The sequence below is a fragment of the Alligator sinensis genome, unplaced genomic scaffold (assembly GCF_000455745.1).
Source record: "Alligator sinensis unplaced genomic scaffold, ASM45574v1 scaffold194_1, whole genome shotgun sequence".
NCBI lineage: Eukaryota > Metazoa > Chordata > Crocodylia > Alligatoridae > Alligator > Alligator sinensis.
In genome coordinates this window covers 522,563-535,442 of record NW_005841945.1, presented here as the reverse complement: position 1 = coordinate 535,442, position 12,880 = coordinate 522,563, and the positions used below count along the sequence as shown (strand labels likewise).

The 12,880-nt window shown below is 41.2% G+C and overlaps 1 protein-coding gene across 1 annotated transcript in view; it reads right to left on the bottom strand.

The window, feature by feature from the left end:
• HPGDS (hematopoietic prostaglandin D synthase) overlaps positions 1-12,645 on the bottom strand; it is a 70,060-nt gene extending 57,415 nt beyond the window's left edge. The window contains exon 1 of the mRNA XM_006020049.3: positions 12,602-12,645. The gene's annotated coding sequence lies outside the window, so the exon portion shown is untranslated. The remainder of the gene's footprint in view (positions 1-12,601) is intronic.
• Positions 12,646-12,880: the final 235 nt, after the last annotated feature.

Genomic DNA, 12,880 nt, shown 5'->3' with positions numbered 1-12,880 from the left:
TTCCCTACAAGCGCTGCCCACTATTGCATAGTCCTCCTTGAGGACCATCCCTAGCTTCCACTGTGTGTACACCTCCTTTTTTTAAGAGGACCACAATGTCCCCATTAAGCCAGGAGGGCTTGCCATCCTTCTGCTACCTTTCTGCTTTGCAGGAACGTTTTTCTTTTGTGCTTCAAGGATTGTATCCTTTAGCAACGACCACTCTTTGTGCGCCCCATTCACCTTCCCTTCCTGGTCCCACATCGCCTCCCCTACTAATGCTCTGAGCCTGTCAAAGTCAGCATTTTGAAGTCCGAGACTTCAGTCCTGCTGGTTGATTTGTCAACCTTGCAGTGGATGGTGAACCTTATAATTTCATGGTCACTGTCACCCAGGTTACCCTCAGTGTTCAAGCCACACACCAGATCATCTCCCCTAGCCAAGACCAAGTCTAGGAGGGCATTACCTCTGGTTGGCCCTTGCACTTCCTGGGTCAGGAAGAGCTCCTCAATCACAGTCAAGAAACTGCATAAACGATCTGACCTAGCCAAGTGTTCCTCCCATTCTATGTCCGGGTAATTGAAGTCACCCATGACAACCAAGTCCCTTGCACGTGCAGACTCTGTCAGTTCTCAAAAGAACTCCAGATCCAGCTCCTCTCCTTGGTTTGGTGGCCTGTAGTAAATGCCTACAGTTAGTTTTCTCTCACTTGCCCCTCTCCCTCCCCCCTCCCCCTCCCCACTGTAGCTTGACCCAGAGGGTTTCAAGCTGCTTATCTTTGGAGCCAATGTCATCCTCCAGAGAAGTGTACTGCTTATAGATTCATAGATCCATAGATGTTAGGGTCAGAAGGGACCTCAATAGATCATCGAGTCTGACCCCCTGCATAGGCAGGAAACACTGCTGGGTTCAGATGACCCCAGCCAGATGCCTATCTAACCAACTTTGAGGACCCCCAGGGTACGGGAGAGCACCACCTCCCTTGGGAGCCCATTCCAGATTTTGGCCACTCAAACTGTGAAGTTCTTCCTAATGTCCAGTCTAAATCTGCTTTCTGCTAGCTTATGGCCATTATTTCTTGTGACCCCCAGGGGCACCTTGGTGAGTACAGCCTCACCAATTCCCTTCTGCGCCCCCATGATGAATTTATAGGCAGCTACAAAGTCACCTCTCAACCTTCTCTTGCGGAGGCTGAAGAGGTCCAGGTGCCCTAGTCTCTCCTCATAGGGCTTGGCCTGCAAGCCCTTAACCATATGAGTGGCTCTTCTCTGGACCCTCTCCAGGTTATCCACATCCCTCTTGAAGTGTGGCGCCCAAAACTGCATGCAGCATTCCAACTGCGGTCTGACCAGTGGCCGATAGAGAGGAAGTTTCACTCCATGTAGAAAGCAACCCCTCCTCCTTTTCTCCCTACTCTGTCCCTTCCACTCACTCCTGATCCAGGTCTCCCCATGTCCTCTGACTGGCCCCTGACTGGCTGCCCATGACCTGGCACCTGCCTAATTTTAAATATTTGGAGACTACCTCATTAACCAAAAATAAATAAATAAATAAATATAAATAACTACTTCCCTTTCACCCTGCCCTAATTAAGTTAACCTCTGACTCTTTACAGAATTAGAGGAAAGAGAGAGTCATTAGGTTTGGGTTTTGTTTTAAATGCTTGGAATCTAGGGCCGTGTATAGATGAAATGGGGGTGCGTGTGCTCAACACTTTAAGGCAGGTTAAATGCTTTCGCACCACTTTAATGGTGTCAGTGTTTGCATGCCTTGGCGGCATATTGCACATTAATTCCAGCCACTGTAGGAAATTCGGCGGCATAATGCGCCTTAAATGACTTGGGGCACAGCAAACTAAGACTCCTCCAAGGATTTTTAATTTGCTGCCCCTACAGCTGTGGAGCAAAGCACCGGGCTCCATGCAGCAGCCCGGGAAGGCAGGCTCCACCGAAGAAAAGCAGTAAGCCTGATTTCCCACCTGCCCCCGGAGCCTGCCTGCCTGAACTGCTCTGGGGCCCAGTGTTTTTCTCCAAGGCTGTGGTGCCCCCGCAGGACCACCTGAGCTGGGTGTCTGCAGGCAGGTGCTGCCGGGGCGGGGCCTGCCACTGCAGCAGAAGGAAGCACGCCCCCCACCCCTCCCAGCCCAGGGACCCCTCCGCCCACCAGCAGCTCACCCTCTCCTCCCCACCACTGATGAGGCAGGTAAGTATGGGATGTGTGCATGACATGGGGGCTTTAAGGGCCCTAAATTGAAGCTGTGGGTTTAGAAGCCCACTACTTCAATTTAGGGCCCCTGTTTCATGTACACACACCCTAGATAGGCAGAAATTATGATTCTTGGTTTTAAAGCTTCAAATTGGACTCGGGTACCTGAATGACAGACTCTCTCCCTGGGTATCTCAGAAGTGGCACCTGTGCTAAAGGGGGGAGCTGCTGGTAAGACATTTTCCAGGTGATTTTATTCCCATATTGTCCCCCAGAGCCCAGTTACATTAACTTTCAGGGCAAGGCTCATCTAGTTTTCTTAAGATTTTTTAGGGGAGGATTTCAAGAATCAGGTGTTGCTCAGGGGATATTACTATTTACAAAATTTTCATACGAGTTATATTGTACTGTAAGTCTACAATGCTGTTTATCTTATTATGTTTTTAAGGTTTGAACAAGCACCAAGAAAGTCAGACATGTGTCTTTAATATGTATTTAAGCAAGAACCCAGAATTTTCAAGAATAAGATATGACTTTTGGGTTCCTCTTTTTTTTTCTCTCTCCAGCTTCAGACATTTAGTGTTTGACTATTCAGGACCTACTAAGTGCCTGTCCTCTGAAAATTAAGCCTTTTTAATAAAAGCCTTAACTTGAGTGTTTTCAGTTAAATCTCCCCAGGTAAGTTACTGACAACTTTTAAGAGTATCAGTTTCACTGCAGGAGATAGGAAATGCAGACTGGCATAAAAGGGGTTTTGGTTGTTTTTAATTTATTATGACTATTATGTATACCGTTGTTTGACTGTTATGTTAATTTCTTGCTAAAGGGTAACTAAGGGTGAGGTCAGTCTTCAGTAGTTTTGCTTGTCTGTGGGAGTCCAAGTCATTGGTTTCAAGTAATCCCAGTGCTGAGAATTGACAAACAATACAGGTGGCAAGTCCCTTCATGTATTACCCTGCTATTCTCTGATCAGTGGTCTGTCCAAAAACCCAGAAGATAGTTGTGCAGGACTGAGAGACTTGAAGCTGAGAAAAGGTTTGGGCTGTAGATGGTTGAGGTATTTGGGAAAAATGTGGTCTACTTAAACAGTTAGATGAGACAGGAATGCATGAAGTCCATTTGTTATTTTAACACTTTTAACTCTTATTGTTATGTTCTTATGGATACATAGTGCATAGGGAGGCAATGTTTTAGGTCCATAACTCTCAGCCTCTTTAGAGTAATGGCACTGCTTCACCACTCCTTAAATGTAGTGGCATCCCAGTTGAGAACGACTGTTCTTGGTCCCTTCATTTGTTTACTAATTCGGGCCTGACAGAAAAGTCTATAACAGGGGTCAGGTCTAGTTGGACTTGCTGAGGAAACACAGTTGGTAAACAGGTGGTATAGCATGGAGACCCATTATAAAATTAGGGTGAATGGTGAGATTCACTTTGAAAAATGCACAGTCTAAGCTTGTTACTTGAGAGGGTTGGCCATTCAGAGAATGTGGGCCTTGTCATGTGAGACACTTAGCACATATTTTATCTGAGGTGTAACAAACATTACCATCCCATATAAAAAATGAGTACATGTTCTGAGCAGTCAGATAGTTAATGCTTACTGTGATCTCAGCCCACTCTGGATGGACTTGGAGCTGCAGATGGATGTGCCTCCATCTCCTGTCCCATGACATCAACCCTGGCATGAGGCACCACAGCTTGCACATGTGCCTGTGAAGACAGGCAAGTCCTGCCCCTGGAGCTCATAACCTCTCTGCTGCATATCTTGATACTGCTCAGCCCACGAGCACCTGTCCCTGACATGCCCGAGTGGGCTGGTCCTTTGCCACTGGCAGTGGGCAAAGGAAGGCACTGAGAGCTGTGCCCAGGAGAGGATGCTGCTGGATCCACAGGATCTCTGCTGCTGGCAGAAGAGTAATCCTGGGACCAGTTCAAGACTCCAGTGCATTGCCAGGGCTGGGACTAACAATCAGTGACCTGTGTTCATATTTTATCTGTGGAGCGGTCTGACAGTAACTGAACACATATTACTCAATACAATCTGGGTACACTTCTCCTGTGAAAAGTCTTAATTTTGCTATGATATGATCACACATAGCATGCTCTTTACCTGCTTGTAGTTTGGAAAATGTATAGAGTATCCACATAGCCTTTGCAAACATGTCTGATACCTCAACTTTAACTAGTAAACAGTTCTGAGGAACAGAAGTCGAGCGTAGACACGCTCTCAAGAAGGTGCATTCTTGACAAGCATTGTATAAGGTTTTGGAGAGCTTTTGCCAGAACTGTGTCAGTTGCTGAAAAACAGGAAGTTCACCTTCTGTGACTTATCAGTTATGACTGTATTTTGAAGCACCTTGGTGGGAGAAAAAACTAATATCTTCTGAGAGTGTGGGAAAGTGCAGTAGTGCAGTCTCTGATCATGAATTTAAGAGGAAGCTTTTCTAAAGCCTGATGAGTGACTAGTGAGTTGAAGGATACTTTTTTTTTAATGAAAAGGCTAGTGGGGCTACAAATTATTGCTTGAGTTATCTCTGTTAGTAGCATATCAACCATTGACCTCTCCTGGGTGACTAGCAGCAATTTGGGAACATCATCAAAATATTTTTTCCAGCCAACTTTGGGATGAATGGAACTCATATTTTCTCAGGCTTAGAGATGTGCCATGCTTGTTTGTAAAACATGGAGTTCTGAACACTTCCTCTAGCCACTAATTGCCTTGTTTTTAATTTTCACTGGAGAGTTTGCCCGTTCTGTGTAACGTGTTGAATAAATGGCATAAAAAGTTGCACAGATTAATCTAGATTTTTCTTTCTTAGTTGCGATCTTAGTACCATTTCCAATAGAACAGCCTTGATGTTGTATCTTAAAGAATTTGTACCACATCAAAGGCATGTTCTTTGAAATGGATCTTAAACTGTTACCCTACTCTGAACGTCTGTCTTACCTGGAATCAGTTCATGTTTAGGAGACAATAGGCACTTTTCATGTAGATAAAATGTCTGTCTCACATAATGAAAAATGTATCTGTGGCTTCAACTAACCTATCTTTCCCCTAGCTTTGGGAGTGATTCTTTCTAAAGCCTTTTTAAGTTTGGAAGTCAAATTATTTCACTTGCAGAGGAATAATTGTTCTAACATTGTAGTGACAGACAGACCGACAGACTTGTTAAACAGGAGTGGAAAAACTTAATGTGATGTCTAGATATAGAAGTTGCAATGTGGCTGTAACTGGAGCCTGACTTTGAATCTGTGAAATATAAATGACTGAATTCAATTTGGTCTGTGCCCTACAAAGGGATTGTTATAATAGGATAACAGGTACTACATTTCGGCTCTGAAAAGTAGTAGCATAAGTATGTTGCACTGGGCGCCTTTTGTATTGCTTCATTGATTTTCAAATCCAATTTGCTTGGTTTGCAAGTACATATTTTTTTCTCTGATTACCACCTCTGCAAAAAATCTCAGGTTGAGCTCTGAACATTATGCCATATTCTTTCTTTCCCTTGTATATTCATCAGTAATAAAATATGGTGAGCCAGATTACATCTTCAGCAGCATTTGAGTAAACCTCCTGACACCCCTGCAAATGATACCCAAGAATTCTGATTGAATAAATTATCTGACTAAACTAGGCAACTCTTAGGATGTTTATAGATGTGCTCTGGAGGGTGGGGGAAGGGGTGGTGCTTTAATGAGCCATGGCTCTTGGAGCATCATGTGTATCAGTGTTCCCATGCTGTAAAACACTGGCGGGGGCACTTTAACTAAAGCTCATTGAACCAACTTTAGTGAAAGCACCCCCACCTCAATTTTTCAGCATGGGGATGCTGATACACATCATGCTGAAGTAATTCTGGAGTGCATTGATTTCCAGGCTCCAGCAGACTTGATTAATTGAATCTGCTCCAACACATTGTAATTACAGTGTGTTGGAGCAGCTTCCCTGTACGTGTTTAGGAGCTTAGACTCCAGCAGTGCTTCTCATTGATTCATTTTTTGTAAAATGGGCATTCTGGAGCTGTTGCCCCAATAGCTGGGAGTAATTTCCCCATCTAGACTTCTCCATTTATATTAAAGAATAGGGTAAGAGGACACAGGCAGACTAAGCTTTCATCAAAGTCTAATACTGAGTGATACGTACCTCAGATTAAATCTTGCTTGGTTTTATCACAGCTAGCTGGTTCATGTCAATGAAGTCAGCAGTATTTGAACCCAATAGTAAGACAGACTTAAGATGAATTTCTTCCAAACAGGAAGAAAATATAATTAAGCTCTATCATTGAGAAACAGCTGAGTTGAGCGTTCAAATGTGTCTCTGGTATTTTAACAGAAGATATTGTTTTTGTAACTCTGAACTGGTGAATTATATTTGACATTACTTAATAAAAAAAATTTCAGAGGCAGCAGAAGCAGCTGATATGAGCAGGGTATAGACATGTGCTTGACAGACCTACTAGCAATTTGTGCATTCTGTAGCTGACAGAACAAAAACAAATAAAAAGAGGAGATCTTAAATAACCCCCATCAATGATTGTAGCTTTTCAGTTCACATAGAAACAAAATCATAGAAAAGTTGGGCTGGAAGGGACTTCAGGAGGTCCTCTAGTTCAGCCCCCTGCTCAAGGCAGGATTATCGCTATCTAAACCATCCTAGACTAGTGTTTGGCTAAACTATTCTTAATCATACACATGAAAGGGTCAGTTTATTTTTAAATCAACCTTAAAGTTCAGCTTTAGGGCCATGCAAACCAAGGCCATAAAAGAAAAGGTGCGGGGGAGGGGGCAGGGAATAAAGTGACCTAGGAGGGAGAAAACATGGGACTCTGTTCCTGGCTTGGCTTGCAGGTTGACCTTGGATAAGTCGCTCCACCTTTCTGTACTTCAGTTTCCCTTATCTGAGATCATGGAAATTCCTTTGTAAAGTTCTTTGAAACCTCTGGTTAGAAGTGCCAAGAGGAAAGCAGAAATTAACTCATCTTCCTCCTCCTCCATCTCCCAATTTTATATTCTCAATGAGCCTACTGACTGGATCCCTTTAGCTAATTAGTCATGAAAAATGTGAATCCACAGCGTTTAAGTCAACTGAAGTAATTTCCATGAAGTGTGGGTGCTTCTACACATGCAGTGGACTGCACAGTTATTACTGCACTGTCATTTAGTACTTGTTTAAGCAATATTACTGCGCAGTCCAGATGCTGCACAGGTCTTTTCCCACACTACTATACAGTAGCTCATTGCTACTGTGCAGTAGCATCAGCATCATGGTTTGTGCCCGCTGCTGCTACATCACTGTAACAATGAGCTATGGCAATGTAGTGTCTCATGTAGATGTACCCTGTATTAGGTTTTGGATCACATTCCTAGGAGTAAATTCCGTTTCTTACTCATAGAGTTAGTGGAACTAATCCTGTCAGTAGGGTAATCTGTATTTTACCCTAACAGTATTAATCATGCAACTAATTCTAAATTATAATAGGGTCAAAGAAACATTGATTTCTTTTATCCTGCATGATGCATAAATGCAAGAAGCTGCATTTCCCTACTCAGTGGTTCCAACCTACTAGGTATATACGCACATACCTAGCTAAGTATTAGTCATTAATGAAACTAATTATCAGATTTATATGTCTTCCTACTCAAAAGAAGCTCAGGGCAGCTTACTATAAAAACAAGATAAATTATAATGACAGATAAAAGTATTAAATAAAATTATATGCGATACAACAAACTCTCTATGCCAGCGGTCTGCAACCTGCAGCCTATGAGCTGGATCCAGCTCATGGAGCCACTTGATCCAGCTTGAAGATGTGGGGAGTTGGTGGGGTGGTGGGGAGACTTCTGCAGCAGTTGCTATCTCATGCCACTATGGGGAAAAGCACCAGTTACAGGAACTCTCCCTGTGCTGCTATTGGGAAAAGCAGTAGTGGCACCTGGGTCCTAGGACCCTCCCACTTATCTGGGACTGGAACAGGGTCACTCTGGCCTGCAACCTACAAAGGCTGCTGACAGCTGCTTCAGACAATGTATTCTGAAATGTATTCCTGGTTGTTGGCTTTTCAATGTTTACTTCAACTCCCCTTGAACCACCTTGTTAGCATGCAATGACCCTGTTGGAATCCACTGTCTGCTGCTGACTCAGTGTTGCCAAATTCTCCCCCGTACTCCAGTCACATACAGGGAGATGGAATGTAGAGGCACATATGGGGACATGCAAAGTATTTGCTGAATTGAGGAGGATGGCAGTACTGTAACAGTATATTACTGTTAATGTCTTGGATCACAATGCTTTATTCAGATCCAATACAAGATTCCCTTTCTGACCTCAGAATTCAGCATAAGGTTTTCAACTTCAATCTGAACAATGGTTACAATTTTGCTTTCCTTTAGTTTTGAACCCAGCTATTTCTCTGGAATCTATTTTATACCTTTGCACATCTTGATTGACTAGTCGTTGGTCAGACCCAATTTAAATTTTGGTTTAGCTTGTTTTGTAAAGCATTCCAGATAATTTCTTTGAGCTTATTAAAAAAAAAACCTGTATGAGATACTTGAAACTGTTGGGTGCTAGGCAACAAAAAGTGAAGTAAGCTATCTCAGGAAGCATGCAGCAATTTATCAATCTAAAATATTTGATTGAACAATTTAACTTTTTGTGTCTTTTTGAAGTACTCTGTGATGGAATCATTATATAAAACATAAGCCATTCCTATTACTGCCTCTATCATTCATGCCTATAAAATGTTTACCTCTTCTTGTAATTTTTTATTTTATCCAGAGAATTAAGTATTCAATTAACAGATCTTTGTCTGCTGTAGCTCAGCATAGTTCCAAGCTGAAGTCAGGCCAGCTAAAGTTCTGGTTCCATCAACTTACAAAAGTCATGAATTCTATTAAATATAATTATTTCCTAATGTAGTTTTAACTCTATGGCACTTCTAACATAAGTCTGCATTACATTTAATTGCTTCTGCCACTTACTTGGCCTCTGATAGTCATGTGCCCCTGCTAAGAAAACTCTCGCCCTCTTGCACCTGATGGAGTGCAGCATTCAGGCCACAAAGATTACACCATTCTCCATGTTCCATTTTATATAACTAGATTATCCTAATTTGTGCTTTTAGACTAAAAGGCTTACAATCCATGGAATGTAAATATTGATAAAGATTATATAATGAAGAGGAATTAAAAAAAAACCTTTCACATGGTAAACTACGAAGAACTTGAGTTTATAGTTAAAATGCAACTAAAAATTATTTCCCCGTACTTATGCAGTCCACTGCAAAAACCACGGATGCTATTAGGCTCATATTAACAAAAGACTAGTGGAAAAGCAAATTGGAAGCAAGGAGAGAATTTGAACATTGGAAAGCAGAGGTTTAAAACCTTCCTAAAACGGAAGGAACCATGGAAAATAAATGTTATTCAAACTCACTCCCACATAACAATGACCTATTTATCTTTATTAAATTTCCTCTATTGAGCAATACAGCTGGCCCCACACATACCATAATGTTAACATGTTCAGCCATGGAGAATTTCTTATCATCTTTGGCTATGACAATACTAAGCAGGTGATTGGCATCCAAACTGGGAGCAGAGCCCCACCATATTTTGAACCTGCATGCTCTGGCCACCATCCTGAGATACATTTATGTAAAATGTTTACTGCCACATGGTCTTTGATTCTGGTACAGTGTTATTAGAGATAATTATCAGGAGATGGTGAGAAGGGGTCCCTGAAAATAACTATGGTCCCAGTAGCTGCATCATGTAACAAATGACCTAAAGTGACCAGAAGGACAATTGCCCCTGAAGGCTTGTCTACCATCTTTCCAAATTATACAGTTGATCCAATAAAAGATGTTACCCAAAACACCTACTTTTCACATATTTCCTGGATTATCATGGCTACAATGTCATTCAAACCTTACTATCAATAACCAGGTTAGTTGAAAAGAGTATATAAACAGCTAAGTTTCTTGGCACCCTGATGTCATGTATTTTTCCCATACGTCTGAAACTGGTATTCATAAGCCTTTCTCTGTAGATGACCAATGGGAGAGTACCCATTGCACTTTATACACTCCTTTGCTCCTTGTGGAGAGCAAAATATGGGCACATGTATGCCTTTATTGATCTCAGCATAGTTTGGGGACACTCTTTTCAAAAGCCATCTGTTTCATTCAGGTGTGTTAGTTATGCTGGTAAACTGTATTTTGCCCACAGATTATTATTTAGCTCCACCAAACACTGAATTACCACTTGACTGGTTAACACCAAACTGGCTAGTCGAGGGCCTGGAGCGGTCTATGTAGCCATTTTCCAGTTGGCAACATTAACCTGGTTCTAGACTGGTACAGTTTGCATGTCCTAGCATTGGAAAGTCAGCCCAAGCTCTTAAATATTCCCCAATGTTCCTCACATGGAAATTCAGTAGCGACTGCTGATCATTATATCAGCTGCATGGCAACACGAGCTCATTGTATTAGCTTTTTTTTGTACAGAAGGAGCTATGTGGAAATCTGGAATCTACAGCAGCTCTGTTTGCCATGTTACAGTATAAGCCAATTCCTATAGTTGTTGAGGCACTGTGAACATGGAATATCTGTTCACTTGCATATCAGTTCAATCTACATAGCTTAGACTAACCAGTAAAGATTGAATCAGTTCAGCCTTGGGCTTTTTGACTATCTGTACTGAGCCTATAAGTGGTGATAACTAACATACAACTGCAGGCTTATTATCACCCAGGATATGGGTAATGTAGACTTCAGGTCAGACATGGCCCAATAGGTAAGAATGGTGGCTGCCAGGGTCATTAATAGGAACAGTATTACAAAAGTGGAAATTTCCACTACCACCAGTGACATTAGACTGAATCATCTCAGTAAATGGAAGCTTCTGGGAAAAAAATGCTGGGAACTAAATGACAATATGTGGAGGTTTTGGAAATTGTATGACTGCACTGATATGCATAACTAAACAGATACAAAATTGTACTCTATCATACTGTACTATATCATACTGTACTGAAGTTTAAATGGAATAGTCACTAAGTCATTCTTTTTTTCCTTTAAACAAATGAAGTCTAGAAAACAAATATTTAAGTTTTCCCTTCTCTGTGTGCTTCCTTCCCTAATAGCATCTGCTGAAGTAGGCTGTTGTCTATGAAAGTCCATGCCTCTCTGAACCAGTTAGTCTCTAAGGTGCTGTCCTGCCCTATCTCCTTCCCTAATAGTGAATTCCTGACACACTGTATTTCAGAGTTATATTTTTCCATTCACAAAGCATAGTTACATATTTTTAGTCTGGATAGATTTTATTTCAGATCAAGGACAACTAGAAGAATGTAAGCACCCTCATGCTGATCTTTTGACAAGGCTAACACCACTCTGGGTACTAAATTTCTGAAACACAGGAAGCCATGGCAGAACACGGGAAGCCATGGCAGCACATTTCAAAAGAAAGAAAAAACTTTTCACTTTAAATCCCAGTTATTAAATTCCAAAGAAAACAATGCAGCTAAAGGAAGCAACATGTGTCTTCTGCATAACGGTGCTGGAAAGTAGGTGTATTGCAATGCTGGAAAGCAGTACAAATAATGTTGGATGAATAGGAAGAAAGAGTGTTTGGAGAAGATGGATTCCTGAGACAGGATTGAATAGAAAATGACCTGGAGGGCACTTTTAATGCTGCCTTAGACATCACTTAATTCTTCTGACATTAAACCTATTTTAGTGTTGGTTTCATTAGGCATAAATTTCAACTTTTATTTACAGTAAAATAGTGTTTTAAAATGTTTTACCTTTAATAAAAGGCTTTCCTACAGTTTAGCTCAGAATGGGATCAAACATCGCACATTCTGAGTCTCCTGCCACTGTTTGGTTGTATTTGCACTTCCTGCACTATGGCTGTGTTTCAGACAAATGTTCTGATTATCAGAATGGTTCAGTTTTAATGGTATTAGTTCAATGGTGACAAAAAGGAGCCATTTGACTCACTAGCCTAATGGACTGGCTTAGGAAACCAGGACTTGGGAAACTGGGTCATAAGTTTTGCAAGAATTGCAGTGAACTTCCATGTTTGTCTAGATCACAAAACCTTCAGCAGAGAAGACAATTAGTATAGTAGAAATGTTGCAGGTATGACAGAGATACACTTGCAAATTAATGTAGGAATGGCTGTGTATAGCTAGCAACTGTACCTGACTACAAGTAACCAGAATTAGTTTCTCATAATGATTTCTAATTAAATTCCCCAAACTGTAAAAGTGCAATATTTAAGTATTTTTGAATAAATGATAAAAAATAAATCCTTATTGCAACAGTAAATTTATAGAGACAATAAGAATTGAGAAAAAGGAAAGAGAAGTCAACTTCTTTGGTTGTATGCAAATTTTAAATTTCACTTACTTCAGTTTCAGGAATGTGTAGTCCTGTCTTCAGTGAAAAGGAGCAGTTTCTCTGACTTGAGAAGGATATTTATAATCAGATGAATCACAGGCCACTCCCAAGAGATTAGATTGTCCAGTCATAAAGTGTTTTACATCATTACATCCAGACACATCATTTTTCATAGATGATAAAAAAATAAACCCTAATTGCAGCAACAGATTTATAGAGAAAATAAGAATTGAGAAAAAGGAAAAAGAAGTCAGCTTCTTTGGTTGTATGCAAGTTTTAAAACTCACT